Below are 14,825 nucleotides of genomic sequence, written 5' to 3'. Positions count from 1 at the left end.
GACACTTCTAAGGACTCAGATTGACATTGCTTAGAGTTTGACAGTCAATTTAATTAAGGTGATGAAATTATAGCTCGGTTTGACACCCCGTTTGGCCGTGGGGCCCGTTTCCGGTATTTCGGTGCCGGAAACGGTAAAATCGGGTAAAATTACCCAAATCATCCGGATTATTTTCGGATGATTTATTTTTACTTAATTTACTTAGATTTATGAAATAGTCTATTTTTAGAGTTTTCATGTACCAGTCAGCTCGCTTATGCGAACTTTGCCGGTTTACACGTTTTAAGCTTTAAAAACTTGTTTTTATGTTCTTTTTAGCACAAATAATTACCCGATTAGTCTCGGGTCTTGAAATTTTGCACAAAACTTAATTTGACAGACAGGAATTTTGTAAAAATTTTCCAGATTTATTTTCTTATATTTATATTTATTTATCTATTTTTAAATCTTATTAAAATACTAAATATATCAAAAATACCAAAACACTTTAGAAAAATCCCAAGTTTTTCTGGGATGATCTTTATCATCCTCATAACTTTCTGGAATTTTTCCAGATTTATTTTCCTACATTTACATTTATTTATCTATTTTTAAATCTTGTTAAAACACTAAATATATCAAAAATACCAAAACACTTTAGAAAAATCCCAAATTTTTCTGGCATGATCTTTATCATCCTCATAACTTTCTGGAATTTTCCCAGATTTATTTTCCTACATTTACATTTATTTATCTATTTTTAAATCTTGTTAAAACACTAAATATATCAAAAATACCAAAACATTTAGAAAAATCCCAAATTTTTCTGGGATGATCTTTATCATCCTCATAACTTTCTGGAATTTTCCCAGATTTATTTTCCTACATTTACATTTATTTATCTATTTTTAAATCTTGTTAAAACACTAAATATATCAAAAATACCAAAACACTTTAGAAAAATCCCAAATTTTTCTGGGATGATCTTTATCATCCTCATAACTCCCTGGAATTTTTCCAGATTTTAAAACTTATTTTTCAAGCCATTTTCACCCAAAACCGAGCTAGAAAGCCCTAGAACTCGTTTCACCGAAAAGCCTACTTAGACTTTTCCAACTGAGCTCAAATTTTGTGGGTGACTTTTATATGTTATAAAAAGCTTATCTTAAATTTTCCGGAATTTTTCATCATGTTTTGCTATTTTTCACTATTTTTGGCCAAAACCGAGCATTAAATTCACCAAATATTCATCTTTTATCCAAAAATTACCAAAAATTCACAGATCTCATATTCTCATGTGTAGATCATCTCTGTGAAATTTCGTGACCCGACTCTAAGCACACGTAAATCTGTCCATTTTTTCATAACACACGAAAACCGAAATATTTTGTGTTTTCTAGCTTTAGATCGCAAGGATCTCGGTTTCTAGCCTTTGCTAGCCGCTAGATACAACACTTACAAGCACAATATCACTATACCAAGCAAGTTACACCAATAATCAAACCATTTCTTTCAAAGTGTCGGTTTTTAAGTAAAAACAAAGGTTTTAACCGTAGAAATCCATTCCCGACTCTTTTTACTCATTTCTTGGACCATGATCCCTTGTATAGCATGTATACACCTCTTGATCATGCAAGAGTCGGTTTCATCTCGGGTTTTCACCCATCTTTCACTTGGAAACTCATTTTAACAAGATTTTAACCGTAAAAATTCGTTATAAACTCTTTTAACTCATCACTTGGATCAAGATCCTTTGTATAACTTGTATACATCACTTGATCATGCGAGAATCGGTTTCAACTCGGGTTTTCACCCATTTTTACATTTGAAACCTCCTTTTCTCAAGATCATGAAGTTAGAAAGCAAAATTCAAGCTTAAAAACATATGTTATACCTTCAAATCTTGGTTAGAACTTGAGTTTTTGGATGAACTTAGAAGGGTTTAGATAGTTGAGAGAGTTTTGATGTGTAAAAAAAAGAAAAATGAATTGATTATGAATGAAAAGGGACCGATCGGTCCACCATAAGGGTGGGGGGTGGGTCCCACAAATCCATTCTAAGCCACATATTCGGATTACGCAATCCGGATAATGTTGTGGATAATCTGGTTCAGTTCGTTTCTCGTTTAAACTCGTAATTCGGCTTAAAACGGGCCTAAAATGGTTGTTTTTCGGGTTAACATAAAATTTATATACAACTGATTTAAAAACTTTAAAAACTTAACCCATGACATTAAAACATCATGTTATTAATAATTACGCATTTTTTTCGGTTTGATTGATCGTCTCTTGCTTGGTTTGGTGTTAAAGGTTTCGTTTATCGTACCGACGTACTAATAAATCGAAATCCTTTTTCTGTGCTATAATTCACTTATCCCGAAGCATTAATACCTCGTAAATATCACCAAACATTATATACTTCGTCTATAATGTAATTCCCGATTCGTTCGGGTTTCAATAATCGTTCATTGGTTAATTGTAATTCCAATATGATTCACTATATAATTGAGTATGATTCATACTGTGAACCATATATATTCGTATAAACGTGCTATAACTCATATAATCAATATTAAATAACACGTAAATAGTATATTCCGGCTAGGGTATACCTGGAGTTGCCGGAATCGTTACAGGTTTGCTCCAAGAAAATGATCATGGACTCTGATGAGTCTTGATTTAGCAAATGCCATTGTTGGTATTATATATGATCTACCTTTCAACTTTTCGAAGATGATATTTGAAGGCATCGTAGGAAATTTGAAGAAGGCCGAAGTGGATAGATTCCTACAATACCCCAGATTCTTACAGATAATCTTTAACAGGGAGTTACAAGACTTACCTACAACTGGAATTACACATCTGTTACAGAATCCCTACACATATAGAAGAATTGTAAATCCGGGAAGGGAAAACAGATTTAATCCCAACATTCCATTTGAAATTTTACCATGGTTATTATACCATGATTTGGAGATTATGCCAGTACCTGAGTTGAGCTCAGAGAAGGAAGAAGGGGAAGATGATGTTGAAGGTGATGATGATGATTCTGAAAGTGAAGATAATGATGATGATGGCAATGAAGGAAGGGCTGGAGTAGCCATGGATGTTGACCTACCTATTCAAACACCACCTGAATCACCACAACCTCAAGACCAAACCACTCTATCACCTACCCAAACCTTAACCCTGAGCCATCCTGAAACATCAACTCATACATCCCTAACACCACTAACACCAACAACCATTAGCCCAATTCAAACAGATTCATTTATTCCAAGCCCACCTCATACACAGTCACCACCACAACCCATTATCCAAACTCAAACCACAAACCAAGAACAACCTGAACATGAACCTTTCTCTACATCACAACCTATAACCCCACATACTGAAACAGACCTATTCCAATGAAATTTGGACTTAATGAAATAAAATGTTGAATTAAAGAAGAGGAATGAGGAGGTGACAATAGAGAATGTAATGTTGATAGATCAGTTGGCCCGGGCTATGATGAAAATTCAAACCCTGGAGCAGGAGGTTGAATAGACCTCAGCTGCCCTAAAACATGGGGAGAATGTAAATATGCCAACTGATGCTCTGATGAGTGTTGAAACTGAAAAGGATACAAGTGTAGAGACTGTTGATGGTTTGAAATGTATACTAATTTCATATGATGATGATGAGGATAGTGAAGAGAGGAGAGTAGAGGATGTTGATTATGAAGCAGATTCTTCTGATAAAGGAGAACAAAATTATGATGTGAATGATGAAGTAATGAATGTGATATGGAGTGAGGAGGATGAGGAAGTGAGGAATGATGAGGAGAATGTAAATGAAGCTGAAATGATAATAAATGAAGAAAATTTAGTTCTTACTGATGAAGCAACTAATGTCTTAGCTGACATACTAACTGAAGAACAAACTGATGTAATGAATGAGGAAGATGCTGCTACTGAGGAGTTAATACTTACTGAACCTGAAGAACATGAAAGCTCCAAGAGGGTAGAGTATGATCCAGAGTTAGAGACCCTTGAAAAAGAAATTGATGATTATCAACAATCTGAAGATGAGGAAGATGTACAGAAAAGAATTGATAAAGGAAAGGCTAAGCTCACTGAAGAAAAGCCTTTGAAGGCAAATCCTGTGAAAGACATACTATTTAAAGATGATGAAGAAGCTTCTGCTGCTGCAAAGAGAAAACTTGAAGAAATCATAAGAGAAACAAGGGAGAGGGAAATATTGGCCCAAACCTTGTCTCCAGAAGAATTAGCAGAGCAGGAAGCACTGATTACTCAACCTAATGTGGCCAAAATAATAAATGATGATGAGGCTGATGATCAGATTGTAATTGAAGCCTTAATAAATCTAAGAAGGGATGACGAGATTGACAATTCCTTAGCCGTGGTTGTGAGTAAGTTTTCCCAATAGGATCCTAAGCCTGAAAAGGAATCTCAACAGGAGCCCGAGAAGGAACCTGAAAAGAAAAATGAAGAATCAATAGAAGAGATGTTGGCTAAAGCGTCAAGAATACATGAGAATGTGGGTAGATTTGAAAAGACATATTCCAGAAAAAGAAAAGCCACTGATCAAGGCATGAGGGAGGATCTGAAAACCAAGAAAGGGAAATGGGATGAAAAGAACAAGTGTTATGTGGAAACTCCTGATGATGAAGATAGTCCAATCAGGGCAGTCCCACTACAAACATTGATGTCAGGAGTAAAAAGTCCAGGTGTTCCTGATGTTCCTATTGTAAGTAATCCAAACCCAAAACATCCAACTTCTGATGAGCCCAAAATAGATGCAGTTAATGAATTAACAGAAGAGGAGGATGAGTCTGATGAATCTGATGATAATAATGACAATGAAGGAAAAGGTGATGAAGCTGCAAATGTTGTGTCCCCACAAGTCACAATGACTGATGAGCAAAGGGCAAACATTGAGCTGAGTATGTTGGAAGCCAAAAGGAAACATCCATTGGTTATGAAACTAAGAAGTTATTGAATAAGTTTTGAAACTTTGGCTTATTTGGATGAAAATCAGTTGCAAAAGAGACTGGACAAGGAAAGAGATGTAATCAAGAAAAAGATGCAACAAAAGAATAAAGATGGCCAGAAATACAGAGAATATCTAAGAAAACATGGCTATTAAGAGAAAGATTTAACTCACTTTAAGATTGACAAGCTTCAAGATCTTTACAATAGTGAAAGAAAACAGGTGATATAAAAGTTTGTGAATGAACATGAGGAAGATGAAAAACTTAAATCCTTAAAAGAAAAATATGGAGGAAAGTGTGGATATTTTTTGGAAAGGGGAATGAAGTCAAACATGGTTGATAGTCTGGATGAGAAAACAGTTGAAACCATCTATTCCAATATGAAAAGAAAAGAAATACTGAAAAAGGTGGTACAAACTGATATATCAAGTGTTAAACAAAAGGGCTAAAATCAAGAGAAAGAAAGGCAGGAAGAATAGTCTGAGCCTACTATGAAGAAAAGAAAGTTAATGTCATTAAGAAAGAAGCAAGAGGATGACAGAGCTAAAACTCAAGAAACCCCAATCCCAGAGGAAGTAAAACCTGAACCAGTTGAAGATCCCACTGTTCCTTGGGAAAATGATGAGATGATTGACATTTTAAGAAGGGTAATGACTACTCAGAAAGGGATGGATGTTGAGGCCTACTTAATGCATTAACCAAGGATGAACTGAAAGAAATGTTTTATATGCAAAAGGCTGAGTGGGAAAAAGTATTGTTGCAGGGCACAAATCCAAGAAGCTTTATTGGAAGGAGATTTGTACCTGCTGGTTTATTGAGGGATGAGTCAATTGATGAAATGATTGCTAGACTATTTAGTGAAGGAGGTGAAAGTTTGGAAGAATTGGTAAATCTTCCTGCTGAAATGTTGATGAGTTGGTACCAGAAAAGGTTTGAAGTAGAGGCACCCAGTCAACCAATGATGGTCACACAAATAGGGCCATCTACATCAAGACAACAACAAACAATTCACAGAAGAGAATCAAGTGGAGCTGAATTACAAAGAACAACAAGACCACAATCTGATGTGGATCCGCCCAAAAGACTCTACTATGACTCGTCTCTAAAACTCTGAAAGTAGTAATGGAAAGCAAACAACTGAGAGACATTATTATGAAAGAAGACTTTACTGAGTTCACACCTGAACAGCTGGAAAAGATGGCCAAGCTTGACCTTTATGACTATCATGATATAAGCAAAATGGCAGGAAGACAGCAAAATGAACTCTCAAAGTTCCTAAGAGATGAAGCTGACAACAGATTTCCCTTCTTGAAAGAAAAGAAAAGCTGGAAAATGAAAAGACTTGAGAAAACAAGAAGAACAGCTAAGCTGAAGAAAATAACTAGTGCCAAGCTGAGATATGAAATGAATATCAAAGAAAAAAATCATCTGTCAAATATGAATACCTGCATCAGATTGGAAAGAAGAATGACAAGACCAAATTATATTGTGCAGAAGAATGGCATTATTGCATAAGTTGAATACAAGGAGAATACAGGCCATTATGTTCTAAGAAACTTAGATGGAGCAGCTTTGGCAGTAATCAGAAAACATGAAAACTTGACGTACCTGCACTATCAAGACTTAACAGATATCAGGGATTTGGTCATTCCAGAGAGTCACACTCATTACCAAATCCTTGAGATTATCAAACAAAGGGCAACAACAGTCATGGAAAATAGAAGGCAAACCAACTCTGATGCAAGAAGAAAAAGAAAATGAACATTAGTATAGGCTTTGTTTTGTAATGTCTACGAAAAACATTTGAATATGTAACTATTTGATTTTGTTATGAATGTGTATTTTGATTTTGATTTGCTATGTATTTTGACTAAGTGTATGTAACCATAGAGATGTTTTGGGTCAGCTGAGGTGTTCAAATATTGGGGGAGATTGTTGAGTCAAAGATTGACCTAAGAGAGATATATGGAAGATTGGAATCTTCTCAACCTCCTCGGAATTCGCTAAGTATGATTCCGTGCACACCTTAGACTTCCGAGCAAGGTTTTACTTAGCCGGGCATGATATTTTGTCAATCAGGCAAGGTTATCTTCTAGAATTCTTCTTTAGTGGATATCCGAGCAGGGTTCGCAAATTAGTGTATTACCGGGCAAGGTTCAGTAGTTCATGCAAATCCGGGCAAGGAACACTTTATCAAGCAAGTCTGTTCTTCATAGCCAAGTAAAGTTTACTTCTGAACAAGCTTTTGGCTAACCAAGCTCATGAAGCCAAGTGATTGGAAGACCGGGCAAGGTATTCTTTAATAATATAATGGTCCAAGAAGGCTTGATGTTTAATGAATTATCTTAAGTAACATCGGGAAAGGTTCAACTCAAGCAATGAACAGTGCTACCTGGCACACTTTGCTAATAAGCGACTCTCTAATAAAGAGTTGAAGAGACCATTGAAGAACAAGGTTGCTCGTAAAGGTTTGTCGGGCAAAGTCTGATAAAGTCAAGAAGATTGAAGTCTACCCGGTGAGTATTTTACTTGGTAAAATACTCTTTAAGTAAAGTCTACCCGGAACTGATCCCAGGCACACATCTATGTTACCAAGTACTGAAGGGACGCAGAGCACACAGTCTACTCGGAAAGTCAATTCTGCTACAAAGCCTACCCAGAAGACTTGTTTTACACTTAGAATAATTTTGAATATGTAATTTGTATATGTTTTAGAATTTAGGTTTCTAGAATGAATGACAGCTGTAAAGGGGGTGTTAGGCCTATAAAAGGAATAATTTAGGGCACGTCTCAAAAGGACGGATAGAGGCAATCACACTTTTAGGATAAGAAAGAATATTTCTGAGTGTGACAGCCGTCCTAGGAATCGTACGGATAAACTTTCCCTTCAAGAAACCCTAAGTCGATTATCATTTGTTTGATGAACATTATATGAATGAAAATCTTTTGAGTGAATCTTGTGTGTGTAAGTTACCTTTGATTATTGTTTAGCAACTACCCTGTTTGTTATTGATTATGCCTTTAAAAAACGGTTATCTTTCTAAATATAGTAACCCGTCATTAACTCCCTTGTCAACACATCTATTTGTGTGAGTTATGGCTTGATTTGTGTAAAATCTACCTGAAATCAGGGACCTGACAGGTGAGTTTCTAGCCCCACTTCCATGTTATGTTTTCGGGGCTGTGTGCATACTCTGTATGTTTGTTATTACATTTATCCTAAGTAATAAGTGTATGTCCTATGTGATTATTTGATTGGTATGAATGATTGTTTGTCAATACGTGAACGATCTTCGGATATTGCATATACTGTCAAGTTGTAATGTTATGTTTAATAATGATATGATATGTATGATATATGTTGGGACTTATGTTTTAGACCGACGCATCGAAATTTGTGGATGGAAAATATATTATTTTTTCTCAACCAAGGGTGGATGGCTTGAAGACCAAGACATGCTAGACTAGTAGTATAAATATATGGTTTTATTCATTTGTCTAGTATGAGTGAGTGTATTGTGTATTGAGTGAGATCTAGGGTTTTATCCCTTTGAGAGAGTCTCCGCCTCTAGGATGAGCTCTCCTGGAGGTGGCTGATATTTCTTGTGTATGTATGAATGTATGTATGAGTGTTTCATCTTTATGTGAATCATTCGAGTAACGATATAATACTACCACTTCTATCTTTTTTGTTTTGATTACAATTGTTCATCCTATTATTGATTGTTAATCAAATCAGGCTCTCTCCCAATACACCTCATCCGTCCAGATATCGTTCAAGAGTGAATAAGAGTGAGATTCGATCCTAACCCTAGATCCGAGCTCGACACCGTTGATAATACCGACTATTTACGCTTCCGCAACGGGGCTCGGGTTTACACAATTGGTATCAGAGCGGGGTTACCGAATCATTCAGACTAACCGCTGAACTGATTCATTTCGCTCTTGAATTCACCATGGACGTTAAACGATGAAGTTCATTGAAATTATTTTTATGGGTTTTGAAATTACTTGATGATATGGAGAAAAGTATATGGATTGATTTTTACATTGAAAAATTTGAAATATTTAAAAATAATAGAAAAATTGCTCCTCATAATGAGTTTTGAAGCATAAAAGGAAAATGATAGTACATTGATTGTCATGTTCAAAATCCGGTATATTGAAGAATAAAAGTATATTGCTTAATGTCCGGTGTATAGGTAAGCTTTTGAAAAACAAAGTAAGGGAATAAGTGATATAAACATAAATTGCCATGTTGTAACACCCTCAAAATCCACTAACGGAGTTTTACAGTCAGAGGGTATGAACTATCAGGATCGGAATCATTAGTTATAATCAAACCATAAAACAAAGTTTTAAAACCATGAAAACGTTTACGAGTAATTAAATGCAGAAGCGTAAAACCATAGAAATCAATGTTGCGTCACGCAGGACGACTTAAAACCCAATGATAACAGTTTAAAATAAGTTTGCATAATTAAAAGTGTTTCAAGCAATGCATAATCCTAAACCGCGCGCCCGCCTCGGCTACCTGAGAATAACATACTAAAAGTGTCAACACAGGGTTGGTGAGTTCACGAGTTCAAATAAAAATAAAGCGTTAGCGTTTGCGTTCAGCGTTTTGCGTTAAGCGTTTTGCGTTACCAGATAGTGTTATGTCAATTATATATCTATAGGTAGCTAGCCTATAAAACAAGTATTACTAAGTGTTCGACACCGAATCTGACTGTTTATCATTTGCCTTGCCACCAGGTCTATCCCGACCATGGTATGTGTTTAGCCAAGATTACACCCACTCGACCTCTAGTCGAGTTTAGCGTTGGGTGGGGTTTGTCAAACCCAGTAGTACTACTCAACAATGAATCACTATTATCCAATATTAAACGGTTCGATGTGAATGAAGGACTTTAGTTAACGCGTTTGCCACTTAGTCTTTACAAGTGATATATAATCTATATTAAAAAAATCTTAAATGCGTTTTCGGAGTATGTTATCTCCCCCAAGAGAAAAGCGTTTGAAAACAGTTTAAAAGGGGTAAGTGAACTCACTGTTTGCGAAGTATTCCCAAAATAAATCACCAAGATGCGCGTCACAGAAAAACTCTCTCTAGCGTTCTAAAACAACAAAGAAACTTTTCTATGTGTCGGAATATTATCGAGTCTCTAGACCCGGCACATAATACCTATGCACACAGCATGTTTCGTGTTTCGTTTGTGAATCGTGTGTGACCTTAACAAGTACATTTGTGATACGATACGTGTGTGAGCAATTATTTACGTGTCATGTATTAATAATGTACATCACTAGCAATTACTCCCCGTAGGGGCAATTTGATCACACATAACAATTAACTAGCAATTATTCCCCACGAGGGAAATTTGGTCAAATCATGACAATCAATTAGCAATTATTCCCGCAAGGGCAATTTGGTCAAAACACGATAATAAATTAGAAATCACGTTGTTTCATGCAACTTTCACAAAATTCAGCAACTAGTTTCATCAAGACAGAAATTCTACTTAAAAGATTGCACTATTCCACCGATCATAGCATCTCAATTAATTTACCAAAAATCATCACTAAAGCATATATGTCTTAAGTTTCCAGAACATATTTTATTATATTTTTATTCCACATAGGTTTCTCACAATAATCAAATCATTACAGCAAACTCATGACAGTCAAATTCATGCGTAACAGAATGTTATTAGAAATTCCCGTTAAATGAAAAATCCAATAAATGCAAGACCACTTGAGTTAGGTTCCTAACTCAATAATTCAACTTCCAGAAGTGGAACCAACCCAATTGGTCTCGTAGTTTATGAGATATAACATTTTCAAAACAACCCAACAGCAGGTCTAACAACTCAGCTTTGCACAATGTTTTTGTAAAATCATAAAGGTTAACTTTTACACGTCCAAAAATTGCAAATTTACATTCTTTAGAAACTAGACTCAACCTAGTTTACTGTAGTATCAATTATCTTAATCAATTTTCACTTTTACACCCCGTTACAGTCAATCAAACATCAACAACACAATCAGTCCAGAAACTGTTTGCATCCAAACTCAACAATTTAACTATCTATGGACCACAAATCCTTCATATAACATTGTAGATACCATAACTACTATCCATGCATACCAATTACCCCATACATACATAGTTAGGGTTTTATTTGATCTCAAACTCAAAGACACAACAATTAACATGCAATAATATCAAAACTAGTTATCAAATCATCATCAATACATCATCAAATCAACAACAATCATATGAACACCATACATACAAAAATCAGCCCCTAGGGTTTTCAATTAACCCATTAAAAATCGAAATTAAGTATAAAGGATGCAAGGGATAGTCGTTTATACCTTCCTAGCACCTTAATCTCCAATAATTGATTGTATGTGTGTATATGAGGCCGATCGCAAGGGGGGGGGGGTCTAGAGTTGCCGTCGGGTTTGGGAGAAGTGGGAGAGGGAGCTAGGGTTTGATAATATTATATAATAATAACATGTTACACTTTAGTCCCTAAACTTCCAAATGTTACATCTCTAGCTTAATTAACTTAGTTTTGCACATTGAGTTAACATTATATAACATGTTATCACATAACACATAATCCTAACACATAATTATCACATAATTATTGTTTTGACGTTTCTCGTTTATTCACCAATCGTTTGCGTCAACTCGTTTGCGTTTCGGTGCAATTCCCGAAATACTACACATGTAGTAAGTGTCAAGCGTCATTTAAACCCTAGTTTAAATGTAATGAGGTGTGCGTTATAGATTCAGTGATCTAAAGTTTGAATTGACGGAGTTGAGTTAACGGAGTTAACGGAGTTAACCTGAAATTGACGATTGTCACATCATTCCCATGTTAAAGAATTTTCGTCCCGAAAATTTGAGTCAAGTCGTGATGAGTGTCTGAAAAAGTAAGAAAAATTTTCAGTTTGTCATATCATCCCCTAGTAGAAAGAAATTTCATCCCAAAATTTAATTCATACATCCGGTGATTTCTGACGGTTTGTCGGGTTTCGCGGTTTTCTGTGTTTGGTCAGCCCTTCATAAAGGTGAGGATACTTTTTCATCATTTGATCTTCGCGTTCCCAGACTCCGGTCCACGTCTCGAGTTCCAACGAACCTTAACAATTGGAATTTTGCTGTGCTTGAGCGTTTTGGTTTCCCAATCCAAAACCTCAACTGGTTCTTCAATGAAGCGTAACTGTTCATCAACTTGCAGTTCATCCAAAGGGACTACTTGAGTTTCATCGGATAGGCATTTCATTAAATTCGATACGTGAAAAACATTGTGTACACTGCTGAGTTCCGCTGGTAAGTCCAGCCGGTACGCCACTGGACCAACGCGTTCCGTTATCCGGTAAGGACCAACATATCGTGGGTTGAGTTTGTTTCGCTTTCCAAAGCGAACCACACCTTTCCAAGGTGAGACTTTGAGTAACACTCGATCGTTCACTTGAAATTCGAGAGGTTTTCGGCGCTTGTCGGCGTAACTCTTTTGGCGATCTCGTGCTGCTGCCATGCGATTTCGGATTTGAACAATCTTTTCCGAAGTTTCGAGTACCAGTTCTGGACCAGTGACTTGGCTGTCACCCACCTCTGCCCAGCAGAGTGGTGATCGACACTTCCGTCTGTACAGCGCTTCAAACGGCGCTGCTTTAATACTTGCGTGGTAGCTGTTATTATACGAAAACTCTACCAAAGGTAAGTGAGGTTCCCAACTTTTTCCGAAATCCAACACACAGGCACGCAGCATGTCCTCTAAGGTCTGAATAGTTCATTCAGTTTGCCCATCCGTCTGAGGATGGTATGCTGTGCTCATATCAAGATGGGTGCCTAGTGCGCTCTGTAGTGACTTCCAAAAGTGCGAAGTGAAACGAGAATCTCGATCGGAAATGATAATAAGCAGGCACTCCGTGTCTAGACACCACTTCTTTCATGTAGACGCGAGTCAGTCTTTCCATTTTGTCCGATTCCTTAATCGCTAAAAAGTGTGCCGACTTAGTCAACCGGTCAACGATCACCCAGATGGTATCGCATCCCGTCGGTGTCTTAGGTAATCCCGTGATGAAGTCCATTGAAATGTGTTCCCATTTCCACATTGGAAGTTCCGGTTGTTGTAGTAGGCCAGATGGTTTCTGGTATTCTATTTTGACTCGGGCGCAAATCAAGCATTTGCTCACGTAGGTGGCAATGTCGGCTTTCATGTTCGGCCACCAGTAAAGTGCCTTTAAGTCATGGTACATCTTATCCGAGCCAGGGTGGATAGAATATCGGGACTTGTGTGCTTCGTCCATCACTAGAGTTCTCAACTCTCCGTATCGTGGAACCCAAATCCGGTTCTCAAAATATCGGACCCCGTCCGATTTGGTTTCAAGTTGCTTGTTCATGCCCCGCATGAGTTCTGATGGAAGATTATCATCTTTCAAAGCTTCGAGTTGCGCCTCGCGAATTTGATCGGGTAAGTTGGCATGAATCGTGAGTTGCAATGCTCGCACTCGCCTGGGTTTATCAGTTTCTTTTCTGCTGAGAACGTCGGCCACTACATTGGCCTTGCCAGGGTGGTACTTGATGGCACAATAATAATCCTTAAGCAGCTCGACCCAACGACGCTGTCGCATGTTCAGCTCCTTCTGATCGTAGATATGTTGGAGACTCTTGTGGTCGGTGTAAATGGTAAACTTGGTACCGTACAAGTAATGCCTCCATATCTTAAGGGCAAACACCACAGCTCCGAGTTCCAAATCATGGGTCGTGTAGTTCTTCTCGTGAACCTGTAGTTGTCGAGAGGCATAAGCTATAACCTTCTCGAGTTGCATCAGCACACAACCGAGACCTTGTATCGATGCGTCACAGTGTACCTCAAAATTCTCCGTTCCCTCGGGTAGGGCTAGAATAGGGGCGCTACAGAGTTTGGTTTTGAACAGTTGAAAAGCAGATTCTTGCGCGTCACCCCAATTGTACTTAGTACCTTTGTGAGTCAAAGCGGTGAGGGGTTGAGCAATCTTTGAAAATCCCTCGATGAAACGCCGGTAGTAGCCGGCCAGTTCTAGGAATTGCCGCACCTCAGTCGGAGTCTTAGGCGCTTCCCAGTTTTTGATGGCCTCTACCTTACCGGGATCGACATGGATACCATTCTCGTTGATTACAAGTCCTAAAAAGTGAACCTCGCGAAGCCAAAACTCACATTTCGAGAGTTTTGCGTACAGTTGTTCCTTCTTGAATAATTCCAGAATTACCCTTAAGTGTTCCTCATGGTCAGCCTTGTCCTTGGAGTAGACGAGGATATCATCAATAAACACAATCACAAACTTGTCGAGGTGCGCCTTGCATACTCGATTCATGAGATCCATAAATACGGCTGGTGCATTGGTTAGACCAAAAGGCGTAACCGAAAACTCAAAGTGACCATACCGTGTTCTGAAAGCCGTCTTTGAAATATCTTCCTCGCGCACTCTAAGCTGATGGTAACCGGATCGCAGATCGATCTTCGAGTAATAACTCGATCCTTGAAGCTGGTCAAACAGATCATCAATTCGGGGTAAAGGATAACGGTTCTTGACCGTCACCTTGTTCAACTCCCGGTAGTCGATACACATTCGGAAAGTCCCGTCCTTCTTTCTGACAAATAAGACAGGGGCTCCCCATGGCGATGAGCTAGGTCGGATAAAACCCTTATCCAACAAATCTTGCAACTGAGTGGACAGTTCCTGAAGCTCTGCCGGTGCGAGCCGATACGGGGCTCGTGCTATGGGTGCTGCACCGGGTGTCAACTCGATTTGGAATTCGACTTGACGAATAGGAGGGAGTCCAGGCAAAT

Source organism: Bidens hawaiensis, unplaced genomic scaffold (assembly GCF_021521415.1).
Source record: "Bidens hawaiensis isolate Kalapana, Puna unplaced genomic scaffold, B.hawaiensis_p1.1 tig00001093_1, whole genome shotgun sequence".
NCBI classification, from domain to species: Eukaryota; Viridiplantae; Streptophyta; class Magnoliopsida; order Asterales; family Asteraceae; genus Bidens; species Bidens hawaiensis.
The sequence above is the reverse complement of the archived record's forward strand: the minus strand, read 5'-3'. Positions refer to the sequence as shown.